Source organism: Mauremys reevesii, linkage group 11, assembly GCF_016161935.1.
Source record: "Mauremys reevesii isolate NIE-2019 linkage group 11, ASM1616193v1, whole genome shotgun sequence".
Taxonomy (NCBI): Eukaryota; Metazoa; Chordata; order Testudines; family Geoemydidae; genus Mauremys; species Mauremys reevesii.
The window spans coordinates 9,369,151-9,390,690 of NC_052633.1; the positions used below are offsets into that span (position 1 = coordinate 9,369,151).

Consider the following 21,540-nt stretch of genomic DNA (forward strand, 5'->3'; position numbering starts at 1 on the left):
TCAAATACAGGGATGGGGCCTATATAAGTATCTAAAATAGACTATGCCAGAGTAGGGGCATTTCAGAAAAGTTAGAGGCACATTGGAAATGGCCTTTAGGAGATGGGAGATCATCCCTTTTTTTTTCCTGAGCTGAACTCCAAAATGACTGAAGATGAGGCCTATGAACATGTGTTGGAGATGGCTGAGCCTGAGTAAATTTCTCCTCTCCTCTGGGACCCCAAATGGTGTCCAATCCTGGGAAAGTTGTTAGATTGTCTACTTGGACAGTAGAGTAGTGGATGGAGGATTCCTTTAGACATATATGTGAGAAAGATGTTGATGCTGTGATAAATGGGAGATGGTAAACCCCACTCAGCTACCAAAATTTCCCATTTTCTGCTCAAGCAAGGCTTTCTGGTCATTAAACTAGAGCCTTATGAACCAGTATGTACCCAGTTTCTCATGACATATGCATATCATTGTGACACTGAGTGCCTGCATCTGGCCTATGAAATCCCATCCACCTGCCACCTAAGAAAGCAGAAGAGCCTGCCCCGGGCTGTTTGACTGCTCCTTCTTGTCATGGTTCTATATTAAGATATCTGGGAATGTCTGTGTATTATGCCTATATGGTCAGCTGAGAGTCCCAAAAGGAGCCACACAGCCCTGGTAAGTTCCTCATCCACTGCTGGAACTGAAGCCCAGTAAATGAGTCCATACTGTGTATTGTCCATACTTTCTCTTTTGTGTAACCTTAACATTACGTTTCCAGGCTTCCTGACAATGGTGATTTTTTGCAACAACAATAGTCTCTGAAGGCTTTCCCCTGCCCTTAAAAAGCTTCAAAAAGTGACTCTAAAGGGCTTCTCAGGAGTCCATGATGGGGCTGTCAATGATTCCTCATCACATTTGCTGAGTTTCTAAGAAAAAGGATGATTTTTCTAACTGCCAGCTCTGCAAACTAACCTCAGGATCTGAGAGTCAAGCTGGATTCCTTCCAGCTTTCACCGCATCACTATTAGTAAATATTCTGCAGGGAAATGTTGTTGTGTAATCAGTTATACCTGTGCAGCTGCTTAAACTGAAATCTGCTCTATTCCATCAATTTAAATCTGGAGTAAATCTAACGGAGTTTCTTCAGTGTTACACGAGCATATGTGAGGGGAGATGGTATATTTTTGTATAAGTGGATGTTATTATTTATAGTTTGCACATAATAAAATAATCCTCTGATCTCATTATATGCAGCCATTTTAGCTCAGCATGAAGAGCAAACATGAAAGGAGAGAATGGGTGTCCCTCTCACATTATGGACCTGATTTTTTTCCCACTTAAACCAGTGTAAATCAGGAGTAACTTCACTGAAGTCCACAAAGTTGCACCTCTATAAAACTGCTGTAATGTCAGGTTGAGCAGAATCAGGCTTGATTCAACACCCATTTAATTCAATGGGAATATTTCCATTGACTTGATAGATTCGTAGATTCCAAGCACAGAAGGCACCATTGTGATCATCTAGTCTGACCTTCTGTATAGCACACGCCTGAGAACTGCCCCACAAGATTTCCTAGAGCAGAGCTTTTAGAAAAACATCCCATCTTGATTTACAAATCATCAGTGATGGAGAATCCACCATGACCCCTGGTAAATTGTTCTAATGGTTAATTACTCTCCCTGTTAAAAATTGACACCTTATTTGTCTAGCTTCAACTTCCAGCCATTGGCTTGTGTTATACATTTCTCTGTTAGATTGAAGAGCCCATTATTAAATATTTGTTCCCCACATAGGTGCTTATGTAATCAACTCACCTCTGAACTTTCTCTTTGTTAAGCTAATGATTGAGATATTTGAGTCTCTCACTATGAGGCCTGGTTTCTAATCCTTTAATCTTTCTTGTGGCTCTTCTCTGAACTGTCTGCAATTTATGGACATCCTTCTTGAATTGCAGGCACCAGAACTGGACCCAGTATTCCAGCGGTGGCCGCACCAGTGCCAAATACAGAGGTAAAATAACTTCTCTGCTTCTGCTCAAGATTCCTGTTTATACTTCCAAGGATTGCATTAGCCATTTTGGTCATAGCATCTCATGTTCAGCATCAGTGTGCCTTGTATCAGGCCCTATTTCTCTAGGTTATGATGCATATAGAGGCAGTTTTCTAGTACTGTGCTTTGGAATAGTTGCAATCTTCATTGGTGCCTTAGCCATATTATGGATCTATTAAGCAAGCAAGCAAGAAAAATCATGCTGGCTGCACTATACTGGAAAGGAACATGTGGCAGAAGGAAGCCGGTCTTCCTATTTTTTCTTTCCCTTTTCAACTTTTTAGGACCTAAACCTAGCAGTTACAGGGAGAGGAGATGAAATCAAATGATCATGACACCACACAGGGGGGAGAGTAGCAATCGTGTCACTTCAAAATGACATTGGGCTTAGGAACTTGAGGCTTCTCTAAGGAATCTCTGGTGAAAGATGTGTTATGTTCAGCAGTAAAAGAGCTCATGGTCAAAGGAAGAATATGATGTTAGAGCAATAGAAAAAAATACTGAGAGAAATGAAAAGAAGGGTTACGGTTCACCCTTACACAGCAGTGAAACGAATTTGGAGTTTTTCATACACTGTCTGTAACGCGTTTCATACATATGGTTCCAGTTTGACTCCCCGATGAATCTGGTACTTTTCTCATTCTGCAGCCCCAGCTCTGCCAGTCCCTTTCAACGATGATAGCAAGTGAAACAATCTCCAGCGAAAGGTCAGGCATGTTAAAGTGAATGAAAACAGGTACATCCCTTTTTCAGCATGCAGCGGGTAGGGGGATGGTTCTTTTTATTGACTTTGAGCTGTGGAGCCTTTGTATCAGACAGCTTCATGTCTGTTGCACATATTGAAGCCATTTTCCACAGGCGATGAGGTATATAACACCTGATGGATTGCTGCTCACGGTGTTGGTTTTATTTTATATTTGGTTTTAAAAGCGTGGTGGCTGACTGCATGTGTGCGTTCAGATAGGACACCTGGTTTCTCCACTGGGGAACTCTTAGATGTAAACAGATGGAGAAGCTGTCAGATGGAGTCTTGCTCCAGGGGTGAGGGAAACGTAGGTTTCTGCCTGCCTAATTGTAGAGTGGGGGGGAGGGTGGAACCAAGAGTCTGGGAGACATCTGAAGGATATTGCTGTGAGGTTTGAAAATACTTGGCAATGAGGGAAGTGTTGGGTGAAAGATAAATCCAGAGGTACGTTTCTTATTGTACAAGCCAGCCGTTATTGCAGAGTTGGAGTGCTTGAGTACGGACTTTGCAAGAGAATCTGTTTTGTAACAATTTTTTTTAATGATTTCCTCTATAGACAACATGCTTAGCTGGCTCGTTACAGCATTTACTAGGAATTTGTTCTTGGGGTGGATTAATTAATTTGGCTGTCAACGTCTCTTTTTTCCAGTTTGGGTCTGTTTTGTGGTCCCTCTTGGAAACGGCATGTTTTGCAGGGCAAATGTTTGTGGCATGGGGCGCGCTAGGCCCTCCCTTCCTTTAACGGCTAGATTTTATTTCAGGGATGAGCCAGTTTGAATGTGTGTTTGAATATGTTATAGGCTGGCACCTTCTTAGCTTTAACTGGGGTGATAAGAAAGCAAAGTCTTCTATTTTTACTGCCCAGGCCTCTAGGGGGCTATATGCCTTGTTTTCCTAGACACTTTATGGCCTTAGTATGCAGTAACCCAAATAATAACTCCCTTCTGGGCCTACTGGAGCTCTCATGTTCTCTCCCTGTGACGTACGCCTTCAAAGGAGGGAATCCAGATTACCAGTCGTTTTGCTGAATTTTAGCTGCAGAGGGTCAACTCCTGCTGACTTGACTCACTTGAGTAGTCTCATTGACTTCAAAAGGGCTATTCTCATAGCAAGGATTTGGACTCTGGGATTACTCTCCAATGAGGGCTTGAACCCAGAGGCAATGCAACTCCCCTTGCTGAAGTCTAAACTAAAGAAATGGGTGTAATAGGCATAAGGAGGATAATCCTGAGGAACAATCCCCCATTGCTGAGTTCAAGATGTGTCAGGAATTTCATTGAAATCCCTTTTTGATCAAAATCTTACCTAGTAATTTGGTTTGTCTTGACTGTACTGTATGTGTGCAAGAAGGAGGACCATGTGCAGCAGCTCAGGTTGACTGTTTGCAAATACACTGGCGAGGTGGGGTCCTCTTGAAACTTATACAAGGCAGTCTGAATATCCTGAGCAGGTCTGCAAACCTGTGCATACAACATTCCTTTTTGCTAGTGATGGGTAACTCTCAAAGAACTCAGTGGTGGGGGGTCAGATTCAGCAAGTACCCAAGTCTGAATGTGTAGTTGAACCTCACTCAAACACTGAGAGGAAGGATGATCTTGCAGTTAAGACAGTGAACTAGGTCTCAGGAAGTTTGGGATCAGCTCTTAGCTCTGCTTAAGACTTTCTATGTGGTGTGGGCAAGGCACGTAGCATGAGATTTTCAAAAGCGCCTACCATTGGTGTTATGTGCCTAGTGCTTTTGAAAATCCCACTATTCATGTCTCTGTGCCATAGTCCCCATCTAAATATGTCCTTTATCTGTCATGTCTAGTAGATTGTAAGTTCTTTGGCACACAGATTGTGTCTTACTGTGTGTCTGTGCGGCACCAGGCACAACTGGGCCACAATATCAGTTGGGGGGCCTCCAGTTATTACTGTAATACTTCAAATAATAACTGGGACTATCTTAGTTCTAAAAAGTTGTGATTGGAAATGTTTAGAGAACATGGTATTGCTTTTATACGAGACTCCTGGCCTATCCTGCTTCCATATGGGTCAGAAATAGCGTGAGAATGGACCTCAGCTGCTGAACTCATTGTCCTCCTTCAACCCCCTTTTTAAAACTCTCCTTTGCTGCGATGCCTACAAAAAACTTGAGCTGGCGAGGCAGCTGGCGTGCTGAGACCACTGCTTCTCATGCTGACCAGTTTGGCCTCATTGTCTTCTTGTGTTCCCCCATCTTTCTGTTGTATCCCTCTCTTGTTGCTGGTCTTACATTTAGATTGTAAGCTCCTTGGAGCAAGGACTGGTGTGTGTGTGTGTGTGTGTACAGCATCTAGCACAGAGGTTTATGATTGCAGACACTAGGGGCTACCATAGTACAGATGATAAATAATAACAATAGGCAGGTGTTGGCCAGACCCCAGAAATGCACAGGGAGACTGAAATGAGTGTCAATAGAGCTACTGTTATCTGGAGTGTTGGGAACCTGTTGAATATTCAGAGTTTGACATGGGGGGTTGTATGCAGAATTTCTTGTTTATCTTAACTGGGTTCTTCTAGTCCTGATCTGCACCCGAGCCTCCCGTTTCTTTTTCATCCCAATTATTCTTTAATTGAACCCTTCTGAGGTGAACTCTCACCCCACAGAGGCACACACATGACTCACATTAGCGCTAATGGGAGATATCCGTGCAAATCTCCCACTCAGCCAGACATGATGATTCCTGTTAAAACTTCATTTCATCCATGTGGAATGGTTTTAAATTAACCAGCTTTACAGCTCAGTAAAATTAAAGCCTATTAATTAAAAAACCATTGAATGCCCTCTCTACTGACAGCAGCCCCAAAACATACTTACACTTGCTGTCAAGCGTAGTGCTTGGTGTTCCAACACTGCTGTCTGTCGATGTACACGTAACTAGGTGATAAAGGAGGTGCCACCAGATGGCACTCAGGAATATGTGGGATAGATCCCAGATTTTGTAGGACCAATAAGGTTGTTGGTAGCTGAAAATGGTTTCCCTTGGGGAACTCGTACCGCTTACTCCTGGAAGGAGTCCCATTGGCTTCAGTAGGACTGTTCCTAGTAATAACTCTGATGCCTGGTCAGAAGTGCTAGCAGGCTTGGGCATAAACGAGGACTGGCAGCCAGACATAGGAACGCAATGACAATAGCCATGATACTAGTGTCTTCCATAGTGTTCCATAATGGCCATTTAATATTGAATCTAGGGACAAATCATCCCTTACAGGAGTTTTCCCCATAGACGCACAGAAACCTCAAACCTCACGCCTGAAGTGTGAGGCTCATGCATTGTCTCACGCACTCATGCTTACCTCATGGACTATGATGCATGGATGTGGCCCAGTGCAGAGGGGAGGCCCAGGGAGTGGGGGGGTTGGAGACTGAGCCTGCCCACACTCACCCTGCAGCAGTGGGTCTGTCCACGGAGCAGGAGCCCATGCGCCGAGTCACAATCCCACTCAAATTCAGCCCGGCCACCCCTATGTCTTGCCAGCAGCAAGGAAGGGTCTCAACGCATTTTACAAATAAAAATAAGTATCACATCTCCATGATGGGGAAACTACGGCACGGAGGGGTGAAGTGATGTGCCCAAGTTCACACACGGAGTCAGTGACAGAGCCTGACACAGAACTGACACTGACTGAGTCCTTGGCCCTGTCTCAGATGACCAGGGGAAAAGGTGCAGAGGGCAGCCCGTCTCTCAGGCACACGTAGTCAGGGGCGGCTCCAGGCCTCAGCACGCCAAGCGCGTGCTTGGGGCGGCATGCCGCGGGGGGCGCTCTGCCGGTCGCCGGGAGGGTGGCAGGCAGGGCTCCGGTGGACCCTCCGCAGGCGTGCCTGCGGGAGGTCCACCGGGGCCGCGGGACCGGCGACCGGCAGAGCGCCCCCCGCGGCGTGCTGCTGTGCTTGGGGCGGCAAAATATCTAGAGCCGCCCCTGCATGTAGTGGCGCTACCACAGGCCAGGAGACTACACTGCATGGATGGCAGTACTTGTCTCTGCCCCCTTGCCCAGATACATGCTGTAATGTGCAGACCTGCTGGTCATGTGCCCGACTGTCAGCCCTGCTGAAGCCATGTGCCACAGGGCCCTCTACTGACCCCAGGAGGAACTGCAGTTGCTGCCAACAGCTCAGCAAATGGATGGGCTTAGGCTCAAACCTGAGCCAGAGCTTGAGCTTAGTGTGCAGTGCAGACATACCAACTGAGGCTTAGCTCATCCTGGGACGTATGCTTTTTTAGCTGCTGTTCACTCAGAAAGGAACATTTGGCCTGCAGTCATTTGGATGCCATGCTGCCTTTTCAAGAGCCGCAGAGAGCAGGGCCGACTCCAGACCCCAGCACACCAAGCGCGCGCTTGGGGCAGCATTTTGCCGGGAGGGCGGCAGGCAGCTCCGGCGGACCTCCCACAGACGTGACTGCGGAGGGTACACTGGTCCCGCGGCTCCGGTGGAGCATCCGCAGGCGTGCCTGCGGGAGGTCCACCAAACCGCGGGACCAGCGGACCCTCCGCAGGCACGTCTGCAAGAGGTCCCCCGGAGCCGCGGGACCGGCGACCGCCAGAGCGCCCCGCACGGCGCGCCTCCCTGCTTGGGGCGGCGGAATTCCTAGAGCCGCCTCCTGCAGAGAGAAAAACACAGTAAGCTGTCCCATTATGAGAAAGGAGCGGTTCAGTTTAAAACCATGGAAAAGTTATGTAAGATGTGCAAAAAAATTTAGAAAAAGTCAAATGCTTAGAGCTCCCTATAAATCTTCACAATCATTGCTGCATTTGTAAAGCTCAACCCACTGGTTGCTGATTCTCCATAAATGAGACAGTGAAATTCCCAAGATTCTGCACACACTTCAGGCACAATATTAATTTTACCAGGATTCGGATACAGAATGCTGCATTTTCTTTGCACTGCTTAGTGCAATAATGTCTTATTGATTCAATAAATGGAACATCCCAGCAGTTTATCTTCAAAACTTGGCTCTGCTTCCTGAGCCCTTAGCGACACAAGTCCAGAGCTACTCTGTGTGGGCTGCAATAGAAAACCTTTGACTCTGTGGGAAACAGAGAGAATCCTCAGTTTTTGGTGGCCTTTTCATGCTCAGGATTTCCAGTGACCAACTAATAATTATTTCCCACTGGTTTTAAAACACGTTCTCTTCCTTGTCATATTGATTTTCATACAGGAACTCTTCATTACATTTTACCACAGGGTTGACTACACGCACTAGGCTTCTTTAACAACCCCAGCCGGACTGGTCACTTGAAGACCATCATGATTTCAACTGCTTGCTTTTGCCCTTTCTAAATCAGCAGCTACCATTTCTGTTAAGTCTCCCCTTCTTGTGTATGGCATCTGCAGTTCTGAAGAGGCCAGAACTCTCAGCTGGAAGGCAGGCATGGCCGAAGACTGGAACTCAGAACTGGGTTGTGGGCTTTGGTGATTCAGGCAGGTCCATGAATGCTCACTGACTCGGGCTAATGCTTTCATCTTACCCATACAGTTCCCTCCTCCAGACCCAGTGTCCTGCTTCCTTCCCTAGACTTTGCTCAATGCTTCCAAAGAGACCAACTGGCATTCTCCTGTATCTTCCCACATAGGGGTGGTGCCATCTGCTTCTCCCTGGATCTTTGGATAGCTGCTCCCTTCAGCATTTAGGATATTTGGCCTGGTTCAGGAAGGCTCTTAACCACATGTGGAACTTTAAGCACCTTAACAGTCACAGTTATGTCAATGGGGCCTAAATAGTTAAAATATTGACACAAATCTGGCGGATACACTACGCTGCAAGGAAGGAGGGGGGAAGGATAGCTCAGTGGTTTGAGCATTGCCCCCCTAAACCCAGGGTTGTGAGCTCAATCCTTGAGGGGGCCATTTAGGGATCTGGGGCAAAAGTCTGTCTGGGGATTGGCCCTGTTTTGAGCAGGGGGTTGGACTATATGACCTCCTGAGGTCCCTTCCAACCTTGATATTCTATGCTATGTCTACATAGGGACACTCAGGAAGGAGGCACCATCCTCACCGCACATAATGCTAGACTTCCCCCAGCAGGCAGAGAGGGTTTGCACAGTGGAGCACAAAGCAGAAGGAAAGGTTGTTACGCTGGACAAAATATGGGAAAAACAGACACAAAACTATGGTGAGTGCTGCAAAATACTGTACTGTATGGAGGGATGGGATGCACTCAGAAATGAATGATCAACTTTTCCAGCGGTCCTGTCTATTCCATTTCTTATTCTTGTAAACCCTGTGGCCTGAAGCCCAAGACAGTAGGTAGCCCACTGTTAACACCTGCTGGTGTACAGAGAGATGAGCAGCCCAGAGCTGCTTGAGAACTCCAGATGGCCAGAGGCCATACTGGGGAGGGAGCTCTCTGCTGCCATTTGTGGGGAACAAGGGGAAATGACTGAGGGTTTGGCTACACTTGCAGCTGTACAGCGCTGGGAGTTAAAGCTGTCTTCGTACAGCTGTGTAGGGAAAGCGCTGCAGTGTGGCCACACTGACAGCTACCAGTGCTGCAGTGTGGCCACATTTTCAGCATTTGCAGCGGTGTTGGGAGTAGTGCATTATGGGCAGCTATCCCAGCGTTCAAGTGGCTGCAACGTGCTTTTCAAAAGAGGGGGGTGGGGTGGAGTGTGACAGGGAGCGTGGGGGAGAGAGAGAGTGGATTTTTGGAGCTGACACTGTGTCAGCTCCCTGCCTTGCAAGTTCTAAGGACTTGAAGATACACAGCACCAACCTTCAATCATTTTAAAAGTTTCGACCCCTTCCCCCACCTCTCTCTCATTCACTAAATGCAAATAGCCTTCAGACCAGATAAGCAGCTGCTCCAAAATGGACCCCTCCCCTCCCCCCTCCCGGCTGCTTCTCTCCTCAAGCAAACACTAGCTGTGAACATTCATCCCCCTGCCTGCCTCTGCTCGAGCAAACAGTAGCTGTGTTTGTTTTTTAGATAAGCAGCTCTGGGAGCCCCAAGTTCACAACAAAACAAAGAGTGTTATCTTTACTTAAAAAGCATTATGGGAAGGTTCCGGAGGTCAGTTACAGCGTAGTAAGATTAATCACTGTTTACACTGGCACCCCAGCGCTGCAGCAGCAGTGCTATAGTCTTTATTCCTCTCATCGGGGTGGAGTACATGCAGCGCTGTAGCCAGGGAGATACAGCGCCGTATGTGCCTTGCCAGTGTGGACGGGGAGTGAGTTACAGCGCTGTAAAGCCACCACCAGCGCTGTAACTCTCAAGTGTAGCCAAGCCCTGAATGGGCCAGGCCATATTTGCATTCTGAGGCATTTTGGTTACCATACAGTTCAGTTTTGAGCCTGGGGGCAATAAATTGCTGTTGCCCCTGTTGGGAAATGAAGGGATGAGAGAAGTGCACCAAATGTGCCTGTGGTGAGGGGCACAGCAGTCAGGCACAGTGGGGTAAGGGAGCTTGGACAAGTATCAGAGGGGTATCAGAGGCACATGCCTCCGACCAAGTGGGGATTCACCCACAAAACTCACGCTCCAATACGTCTGTTAGTCTATAAGGTGCCCCAGGACTCTTTGGAGCTTGGACAGAAGGCTAAAGGGAGAAAGGGATTTTCCTGTCTTGGGCTGGGAGTGCTTCTCTGCAGTGAGGACTCTGACATTGATTCCTCTGAACACTCAGTACAGAGATAGCTAGTGCTCTCTGCAGCTGCCTCCCATCTTAGCGCTGTCTGTGCTCTTAAAGCTATCTGACAGCTTCTGAGGTGGGCCCCTCCTACCCAGAGATTAAGCTGAAGGCACTTTAGCTGGGTCAGATGGCAGAGCCCCTAAAGCAGCCTAGGCTGCACTGATCTGCCATGGTCCTTGGCCTCCATTCACCCTGGACAACAAAGTGTGAGTGGGGCCCAGGGGGAAGGGAAGTGACTAGAACAGAAGAGCCAGTGGAGGACTGAGGTTGGGACTATTGCAAAAACATCCAGGGAGGGGTGGGAGTTTTATCTGGCAGTATTTTGTTAACCCATTAATTGCTGGCTTCCCAAGTTTATTCTGTTCTCCACTCTTTCTCCCCCCACTTCCCACCCCCATAAAGTTCTCTCTGGTGTAAACCCCCAGACACAGTGCTTGCGAGTGGGCAAGTGTTGCCTATCAAGGGTACCCAGGGAGATAAATCTAGTTTCCTGGACTTCTGGCTCAGGGCTTAGCCAATGTTGTTTACATTTTCTGAAGGATCCCAAGTGAACCCAGCCCTGTTTGCTGCATTTGGCGGAATGGCGACCTTCCTATGGAATTAGCCTTGTGTCTAATGAACCAGTGATGCAGGATTGTTAGAACAGTCCTGCTGGGGTATACTACATATTACATTGTATACAGAGATGGGCCTGAGTTGGAAAGTTTTGATCCCGATCTGAAGGGGCCAAAACTGGGGAGATTTGAATCTGGTGGTTTGATTTGGGCCCAGCTTTCTGTAATCACAAGAAACAGGGACAAATGGTGCCATGAAATCGTTTAACTTTCTGAGGCATGTATGAATTGAGTGCTTTGGATCAATGAGGGAACAATCTGGGTGGCATGAAAGGCTAACTGGTAACTCCAGTTAAAATAAATCTTAGGCAGGGATTTTCCAATGATCCTCAGGGAGTTAGGCATATAACTCCTATTGAATTAATTGAGTGCTTAACTCCTCTGTTGCCTTTGAAAATTCAGAAGCTATATAGGCATGGTTAACCTTTTCAAAAGCACCTAAGTGAGTTAGGAACCTAGGCTAATAAGTCATGAGGCACTTTGGAAAAAGTTACCCATGATGCCTGGAAATGCTCCACTGTTGCCTTATTTTACTGCTTTAAACTAAAAAAATTTGTAAAGATTCCTTAAAAAAACAACAACCCTCAGCTCTCTGCCAGAGAATGCTGTGCTGTTTGGTTTGAGTTTCCTTTGTGGTGGAGGCTCCGTGCCTTGTCAGAGGGCTGCTTGGATGGTCTCCATAATCCCACAAAGCACTTTACCGTAATAACAGTTAATTAGTGGGGCTAAAACTGATCAACTGCAGGCCCGTTTACCGCTGAGTTCAATCAGGAACAACATGGATGGTTCCTGCCTCCCTTGCTTCAAGAAGAGAAACAGTACCCAGAAATTCTCTGCTTGACAAATAAATAAAGGGAAAACACAAAAGGATCTGGTAACGAGCCAATGCATATTAGGACCAGAATTTTAACTAGAAATATCCAGCTATTTAGATCTTTTGCCTATGAAGTTTTGTGTAATAGTAACCCACAGTGTATAAGTCTCCTCCTACTGCACATTGGCCTAAACTTTCAAGTGAGATAGCATAAGGGGCTTGATTTTTTTAAAGTCCTGAACATCCAAAATCACTAATCAGTTTGAAAAAAATTACCCTATAGTGCCTAATAACTCAGAGAAACAAGGTTTTTCAGAATGGTATAGTGTGCCATTATAACCAGCACTGGTTATAATTAATTTTCAATGCTTGGCTATAGCTAGCAAAACCACAGTTTGAATGAAAGGGGGGGTACAAAATACCCCTTGATAAATATAAATACAGTTTGGATATGTGCAGTTGAGGCCAAGTTCATTCATCACACATTTTGCTTACAGTGTATTTTATTAACACGCTTTGTAAGAGGAATGTATAGAAAATGGTTTCCCCTCAATACATACTGGATGCATCCTCCATTATCCTCATAACTGCAGATTCTGTGTTCTGTCCCTAATGCATCATCAATAGAATTGTTAATAAGCTCTAATAAATGTTACGTGCTTATTACAGAATCATGATTGTTTGAGCCAGAAAGACGCCATCATCAATTTGAGTTTGCAGCCTGATTCAGAAAAGCATGTAAGCACAAGTTTAAGTACATCCCTATTGAGAGAAGTACTTAAGCACATGCTTAACTTCAAACATATTTTAAATGAAATCCATATCTAAGAGTCCTTCCTGAATAGAAAAAAAACAGGAGTACTTGTGGCACCTTAAAGACTAACAAATTTATTTTAGCATGAGCTTTCGTGAGCTAAAGCTCACTTCTTCGGATGCATAGAATGGAACACACAGACAGGAGATATTTATACATACAGAGAACATGAAAAGGTGGAAGTATGCATAACAACAGGAAGAGTCTAGTCTTCCATACTTCCACCTTTTCATGTTCTCTGTATGTATAAATATCTCCTGTCTGTGTGTTCCATTCTATGCATCCGAAGAAGTGAGCTTTAGCTCACGAAAGCTTATGCTAAAATAAATTTGTTAGTCTTTAAGGTGCCACAAGTACTCCTGTTTTTTTTGCGGATACAGACTAACACGGCTGCTACTCTGAAACCTTCCTGAATAGGGATGCTTTCCCAAGCCAGGGCATATGTTTGTAGGTCTAGCAGTTAAGGCGAAAAAAAAATATTTTACATTTGTAAACTTGGCAAATATTACCTAAAAATAATGAATGGAGAATGTATACAAAAGCTCATGGAGCCATTTTGACAGAGTTGCTTCCCAGAGTGCATAGCAATAGAGCAGGGGTCGGCAACCTTTCGGAAGTGGTGTGCCGAGTTTTCATTTATTCACTCTAATTTAAGGTTCCGTGTGCCAGTAATACATTTTAAGGTTTTTAGAAGGTCTCTTTCTATAAGTCTATAATATATAACTAAACTGTTGTTGTATGTAAAGTAAATAAGGTTTTTAAAATGTTTAAGAAGCTTCATTTAAAATTAAATTAAAATGCAGAGCCCCCTGGACTGATGGTCAGGACCCGGGCAGTGTGAGTGCCACTGAAAATCTGCTTGCGTGCCGCCTTCGGCACCGGTGCCATAGGTTGCCTACCACTGCACTAGAGAGTCCAATCCATTCTTATCTCTGTTCATCACCATACAGGAAACCTTAGTTTTTGTGTCTGTTTTTTCTTTATTTGAAGTGCAATGGCTCTGTTCAGCTTTCCAGTTGGAAATAGCCATCACGGTTGTTTTTTGGGGTTGCTTTCCTTATGCTGAATGCTGTTAAGGAAATTAATGAGCTATCCATTTCGCATTTATTTTCAACCAGGAAAGTTTCAACCACAAAACTTTGCACAACTAAACCTTACATTGCCAGATATGCAAATGCAATGGAGTACAGCTTTTTGGTAAATGCTCAGAGCTCTCAGATGCTATTGGAAGACTAAGCCTCACCACCAGAAATCAAACTCCCTGCTTTAAACCTAAGCTTATGGTACAATAGGAAAAAGACCTAGGGAACTGGACAGGGTAAAGTCTGGGGTGGAGCATAAAGAGCAGAGGCCACAGCTGAACTACTGAAACAAGAACTGTTTGCAAAAAGTTTGAGTTTCAAAATTCTTCAAATAAAAAAGAGAGGGGGGAGGATCCCTTTTTTTGCAAAAATCTTCCACTTTTCCAACCCATCCTACTTGCAAGTTTTACTCCATATTTTGTGTTTTAATAGATACTTGTGTTCATTCCTGGCAAGAGGGGAAGAAAGAGAGGTGTGTAGAAAGCAGGCTTCATCTCTGGTGCAGATGTGTGGACACTGCATGCGCACTGCTCCAACTGAAATGAGCACGGTCCAGGGAAACAATTGCTCCAAAGTGACCATTCAAAGCCTAGTTATTACATGTCCTGCCATAGTAGCTCATCCTTAGTGTGAGGGATATGAATAACACGTTGGTATTTCTTTCACATGCAGGCATCCTTCTGAATATGAGTTAAACACAGAGGACAGAATTCTTTTCTCGTTTTCCTCACTTGAAGTCAGCTGGGTCTCTCCCAGGCAACTGAAAGTACAGTCTGGGCCTTAATCAGGAACTTTCTTCAAAACTTTCCTCAAAAGCACAGCTCTTACAGCGGTTATTAATGGTAGTTACATTTGCATATTGGGGGAAGAATACATCCTAACAAAACCCCCTTATAACATCATTTTTTTCCCTTACACCCAATGCATGCTGCTATCAGAAGCTCTTGCAATGCTTTTTGGTAGGGTATAGTATAAAAGCAAGAGGAAAGTCTATAGAATACAACAGGCAATGGTGCGAGCAAGACAAAGCTGGTAGTGGAATGAAGTTTTTACGGTAACACCTAGCTTCTGAGGCTGTCTCTGGTTCTGACAGCTTTGGTTATCAATTCCCAAGCAGCCCTGTGGATTCAGTTTCCAGAGCTGCACTCAAGCTGTCAGGTGGTGATGGCAGCAGGATCGCAGGGGCTTCTCCTCTCCAGTTTATACAAAGATGAAACTAGCCAAAAAATACACAGCAAAAGAGCAGATGATTGTAACCAACAGCAGGAATAGATTGCTTTCTTCTCTGCTTTGCAAAGCATAACACGACTTAGAACCAAAGCTTTTTTGTAATTATGCATATAGGAGCTCACAGAGACATAAACCAAATATGATTTTCTTTCTTTTTACAAATGGAGGATACAGGATGGCCTTAGACCGGGTTGGAAAATGAATTTTTTGTCTAGGGAAAAAGTTTGACACAAATTATTTTTTCCTCCTGTTTTCATCAAAATCATTCTTCAATTTTTTATTTTTATTTTTTTGTGGGGCGAGAGGGCCTTCAGTTTTGGTTGCCCCAAAATTGTATGGTTTAGACAACAAATCCTGCCATTCGAGGCTCCTTCGAAACACAAGGGAAAGAGCAGGAAATAAGGTTTTGTCTACTGTTACTGTATTCTGTGTGGGTGTGGAGTGCCGCTTTGCGAATCAGTAGGACAGCTGCCTCTGAAATGCCTCACTTTGAGTTTCTAAGGCCCAGGTGGCAGTTAGGCTCCTAACTCCCATGGACTTTCAATAGGAGTTAGGTGCTGCCTTCTGAATCACCCCATTCTCACATAATGCCACTCACCGAGTGACATGGAAGCCCCTGTGTTTCCCTTCCATGCCCTCTCACTGTTATCCATATCCCCTGTGACTGCGCACCAGAACTTCACCCATCTGTAGCATTGCCGCTCAACTTCAGTGCTGTAAAGCCGCACTTCCGCTCTCTGCCTCTCCCTTCCTGCTGCCCTTTCGGGGCGCTCAGGCTGACTGAGTGAGGGACAGGAGTTCAAACAGTTGCCGCACAGGCCTCCTGGTTTCTCCCAAGCTGCCTGAAATTTTAAAGCACCGGGATTAAAGCCCAGCTGAACCTCAGAAGTAACTTTCATGCCCCCATTGTATGAGCGGGTTTGAAGTTCCCCCAAATATTTATGTCCCCATGCTTATGGGGGGGCTCTTTGCCCCTCACTAGTGGCTCAGCTGTATTGAGATTATGACTCTGCCCCAGCACTAGATGCTCAGGTTTTTAGATCTAGAGCTCTCAGGTTCAATACCCACTATTGACCCGCCGTCCCCTCGGGCTGTGTTACATACAGTTGTGCTAAAGCATAAGGGTAGGAAGTGAGGCTCAGATGTTGAAAGGCATTTGGGCATTGCTGTGCTCAGCTTTGCAATGCCTCACTGCTTTAAGAACCTGAGTCTTATTTTCAAAAGGGATTTAAGCACTTAGGAGCCAAAATCCCACTGAGAGTCACCACCGAGTGCAGCCACGCCTAAGTACCTTTAAAACTCTGTACCTAAGAGACTTGGGTGTTGTTGCTAGCTATGAGATTGGCTGCTTGTACACCCTTGGGAAAGTCACTCGATTTCTCTGTACCTCTGCTACCCTAGCTGTAAAATCAGGATCGTCCCTCATCTCCTAGGGATATAGTGATGTTTGATTCGCTGATGTTTGTAACACACCCCGAGTTCCTCAGATGGAAGGAGTCATAGAATTGCAAAATATTGTTATTTATTTGTCAGTCTGTTCCTCTGAAGCTGTTGATAAAAATAATTCACATTTGGCTAACAGCCCACAGGGAAGTCTAGGCAGAATGCTGGAAGCTGTCAGCATAGTCATTTTCTAAACCAATAAATCAATCATCACAAGTCCAAAACACAAGCATAAAATATTTCAGACAAACTCAATTTTCCAGTTTTAAAACAAGGGCTCTCTCTTTTTTTAAAACCATTTAAACACTGAGATTTAGTGCTAAACTGACAGGCTTAACTTGTAAAGTAACTGGCAAATCTTGAAAGAATTGTGTGGGTTTTTTTCCTCCCCAAAGGATGCAGTTGAGTGACATGGTTTTTCACTTTAGTGATAGACCGTACTTGCAAGCAACTATTTAGATATCTAAGTACTAAAGCAGCCCCAGGTCTGGTTCCTATCAATAATACATTTTGTCAAAGAAAAATTGAAACAACATGGATGCCACATATAGAAATGGAAAGTATCAAATTAATTTTAGCCATAAAAGAACACAGTCTGACTTCACAGGACTTTGAGTGGCCTTTTGTTTCACATGGATTGCCCTCCCCTAAGTTTCACTTTGCATGCTGATTACAAAGGGACTAAAAAGTCTCAGAGAAGAACACGGAGGGAACCACATGATTTCATTGCCATTGGTTGGGGCAGATTTAATCAAAAAGGGTATGTGGACTAAGCCTGGGATATTCAAATGTGTAATGAAACATGAAAGCAAGTAAGCGGCACATGGTTTTGGACGGGGGTAGAAATATTTTACCCAATGTTAGGTACAGTAGCAATTTTCATCTGTCACACAGCTTTAAAAGCGTTAAAATTAACCAATCTGCAATGGTAACCCTTGTGTGTTTGAAAGGTATCTGCCCCATTTTGCACAGAGTTGGAGTGTCAGGAACTGGCATTAGAAGTTCTTGTTTTGTAGTACTGAGCCCAGATTGTGGATAACCCCAGTCAATAACTGCATTCTGTGTTTGAGATTCTTTAAAAAGCTTGAATCCTAGGGTAAAGTTTTTAAAATATTTGTGCTGGGTGACAAAAATGCTCTGTCATCTGCTGTGATGTTCCTTTAAAAAGATTAAATAATGATAAAACCTAGTGAATTAGGCTTATTTTGATGATGGAATTGGAAATGTCTCAGGCTACTCTATTTTAAATAAAGACCTCTCAAAAACATCTGTTGCCCAGAGGGGAGGAGTTGGAAGTTACCTGTAAAACCTGTTTGATCTGGATAGAGAAATCCAGTTCATTCTGTCCTTCACATTTACAGGAGATGCTTGATATCGTGAGAGTGAACTGTACTCTGCTTGCTGATGTGTCTATGGGCCAGGATTTTCAAGACAGCTCAGCACCCACAGTCAGGGCCAGATTTTCAAAGAACCTATCTTCTATTAGGCACAAGAAGAATTGGCCGGATTTTCAAAGGAGCTCGGCACGTCAGGGGGTACATTGGTTCTGAGCTTTTTGAAAATCAGTCGTGTCACAATTGGCACTCAGTACCGCTGCAAATCTAGTCCTGATTGAGATGACTCAGTGGTGGCCGAACTCTTTTCCAAATCAGTCCCAGTTGCGGGTGGTGAGTGCTTGGAAAGCCAGCCCTTAATTTTCATTTGCCACAGGCTAAGTGAAATTCATGCCATGCCAGGCATAACCATGTGTAGCAAAGAATATGGCAATGGACATGTCACATGAAAACAATATTGTATCCTTTATGGTTCAAAGCAGGACTTCAAAAGCTTTCCAGAGCTAACCGGAGGCAGGATAATATATGATAAACCAGCTCTAAAGACAATGATCTTTTCTTGTTAAAAAAAAAATCCTGTATATAGTGAGACAAACTGCATGGTAGGGAAGTTCTGTTATAAAGATGGGGAACTGTAACTACGCAGCAAAATAACCTCCCCGGCAGTGAGACTCGGAGCCTGGGGCAACTGACTTGGGCTTGCAAGGCTTGTATTATAGGGCTAAAAATAGCTGCAGCCCAAGCTGGAACAATTATATGCCACCTTGGCTCTCAGTCTCACTGCTGTAGGGTTTGTTTGTTTGGGGGTTTTCTGCTGTGTAGACATACCCTAAGTGACATGACCAAGGTCACACAGGAAGACTGTGGCCTGGTCCACACTGAGGGGCAGTGTCGAGGTAAGATACGCAACTTCAGCTACGGGAATACCGTAGCTGAAGTCGAAGTATCTTATCCTGACTTACCTCCCGTCCTCACCGCTCGGGATCGACGTCCGCGGCTCCCCCGTTGACTCCGCTACCGCCACTCGCTCCTGTGGAGTTCCGGAGTCGACGGGAGTGCGTTCAGGGATCGATATATCGCGTCTAGATGAGACGCGATATATCAATCCCCGCAAAATCGATCACTACCCACTGATTCAGCGGATAGTCTGGACGTACCCTGTGAGAAAGAAGGCAATTGAACCAGATCTCCTTAGACCCAAGTAGCTCCCCACCATGGGATCATCCTTCCTTTCTGGACAATAGCATGCAGAAGTCTAGAATCTACAGATGGAAAAGACTAATCAGGTTATTAAGCCATCTATTTACTTAAGCAGGATTGTTTCCCGTTATACATTTGCTGGTATTTGTTTCTCTCTCATTACTGTGCCAACGCTTTACTAAGGGGCAGAAATTAGATTTCTGGGGCAGTAATTGTTGTGATCATCATTCTTTTTTTTTTAAGATTGAATCTAAATTTGTATTTTTTTTCAGTCTTCTGGTACCCCCCCGTAGTTCTCACAGAAATACTTGTTAGTGGCATGGAAAATTTCTCTGCTAATTTGCTGAATACATTAGAATGTAGAGCGGGTTGGAAAATGACTGATTTTTGTTCCACCATAAAAACTCAGTGAAAATCAACACATTTTGCAAAAATTGTTCTTGATAGTGAAAACCTTTTTGCAGAATTTTTCCTGCTCATCAAAAATCCATTTTTCACTGAAATTTTTTTTTCTGACTAGAGCAGTTTTGACCAGCCCTATGAAGGATACATGCTGCATATATTCCCTTCTGTGCTCTTTATTCGTGAGAAGTTTTATAAGATCTGCCTTGCATTCCAATTATTCAGACATCTTTTCTTGGTTTTTTTTTTCTTCTTCAAGACCAATTTAAAAAAGACGTCCATTACCCTAATCATTGCTGAATTGTCCCCTGTGCAGAACCCTCTTGCAGGCATATGACTTTTGCTTTTGAAACAGAGTTCACTAAGAGCCTGATTGTTCAATGAACTCCACAGGTGCTTGGGTCCACACAAAGAGAGCCCCTTGCAAGAATGGGGCCAGAGGTTGTAGCTTTCTGGCCAGGGCTTGGGCACTAGTGTGGGTCTCAGGATGCCTCGGTTCAAGTCCCTGTTTTGCTACAGACATCCTGTGTGAGCTTCGAAAAGTCACTTTGCTTCGCAGCTCCTCACCTGTGCAATGGAGCCAGTAGCACTTCACTCCCCCACGGGGCTGTTTGAGGATAAGCACATTAAAGACGGTGAGATGCTACAGTAATGGACTCGTATACATACCTTGGATAGCTAATAGCATAGAGACTGGGGGGGTGGGGATTTTCTGTTTTGATCTCTACAACCTACTCAGACATTGTGGATGAAGCTGTCACAGAAATAAATCAAGGCATAAGAGTCATGAAAGTCACGACTTCAAGGGTGACAGAAATAGACTCTTACTGTGACAGGTTTATGCTGATCTGTGTTTAATTATTTCTTTTATCCCTATGATCACCAGCTGAAACCTGTTTAAAGCATAACCACAGGCTTCAGCTATATTGGGCCTGGGCCATTGAGACCTATACAAGGACACTGGGACAATAAGGAGGAGGTGACACTGAGCCTGGGAGCCTGGGGACAAAGGCCCTGAAGGTGGAAGGCAAGGACCTGGCTGCAGATGCATACCTGACCCTGAGCTGGAAGGTGCGTAGTGACTGAGGCAGGGGTTTGTAGGAAGAGCAAGGATGGTCGCATGGTTAAGGCATTTGAGTGCTGCCCTGGAGACCTGGATTCTGTCCCTGCCTCTGCCACAGAGTTCCTGTGTGATGTTGGGCAAGTCACTTCAACCAGACTTTTCACAGATGGTCACTAGTTGTGTGTTCCTCATTTTCTGGGTGCCTGACTTCAGACCCTGGGACTGGATTTGCAGAAGTGATGAGCACTCACAGCTTCAACTGAAGTCAATGGAAGCTGGGGCCTGAATATATCAAGTGCTGTACAATGCTAAGTACTCGGAAAGATCAGCTCCTAGGCCTCTCAAATCAGGAACCCCACATTAATGGATCCTTTTGACTTTAACCTCTGTGTCTCAGCTCCCCATCTGTATAATGGGGATAGTTCCCCTTCCGCACCTCATGGGGATGCTGTGGAAATAGATTCATTAATGTTTGTGAAGTTCTTGGCTGCTATAGGGACTGGCAGCAACGGAAAGCCCAGGAGGAAATTAGTAATTTTATAGTCAGAGCAGGCTTGGAACAGGCCTATGGCCGCACATTGAACAAGGAGCGTAAACACAGTATTGAATAGCTGCTCATTAAGTGACCATCGGCCATCCTGTGCATTGAATGAGGCAGGGGTCCTGAGGGGTCCTGTGATCATGTAACTAAAGATTGTATTGTAATCCATGCACACAAGGGAACAAGTAAGGTTGCACAGGCAGCTTAATTCTGGCATTTCCTAACTTTTGAGGGCTTGATTTTGCAACCTCAATAGTGTTCTTTTAATGCAGTTTTTGTGTGTGATCCTAAAAATAACGTGCCCAAGATTGTAAGGGGTGCAAGCTGGAATCTTAGAGGTTAATTTGCAGCGTGTCTTTGACTTTCTTTAGATCTCTTTGCCTTCCTGCCGTTCGTATTTGCCTCACTTATTGAAACAATACCAGCTCGCTGTTCGCTCGGAGACATCTGTTTATTTTCTCTGCTTTGACTTTCAACAGCCTAAGCTAATGACTTATTTTTTCTGGATCCTGGCAAAGAGCAAAGGGAAGTAAGGCCGGGCACCATTGTTTTGAACTTGGTACTTAAGCAAATATT

The 21,540-nt window shown here is 44.8% G+C and overlaps 1 long non-coding RNA gene across 1 annotated transcript; it reads left to right on the forward strand.

The window, feature by feature from the left end:
• The first annotated feature begins 501 nt into the window (after nucleotides 1-501).
• On the forward strand, nucleotides 502-20,466 carry LOC120375091. The gene is made up of 4 exons (XR_005586430.1): nucleotides 502-651; nucleotides 1,932-1,987; nucleotides 2,675-2,762; nucleotides 20,247-20,466. It is a non-coding gene; the product is annotated as an uncharacterized LOC120375091 (long non-coding RNA).
• Nucleotides 20,467-21,540: the final 1,074 nt, after the last annotated feature.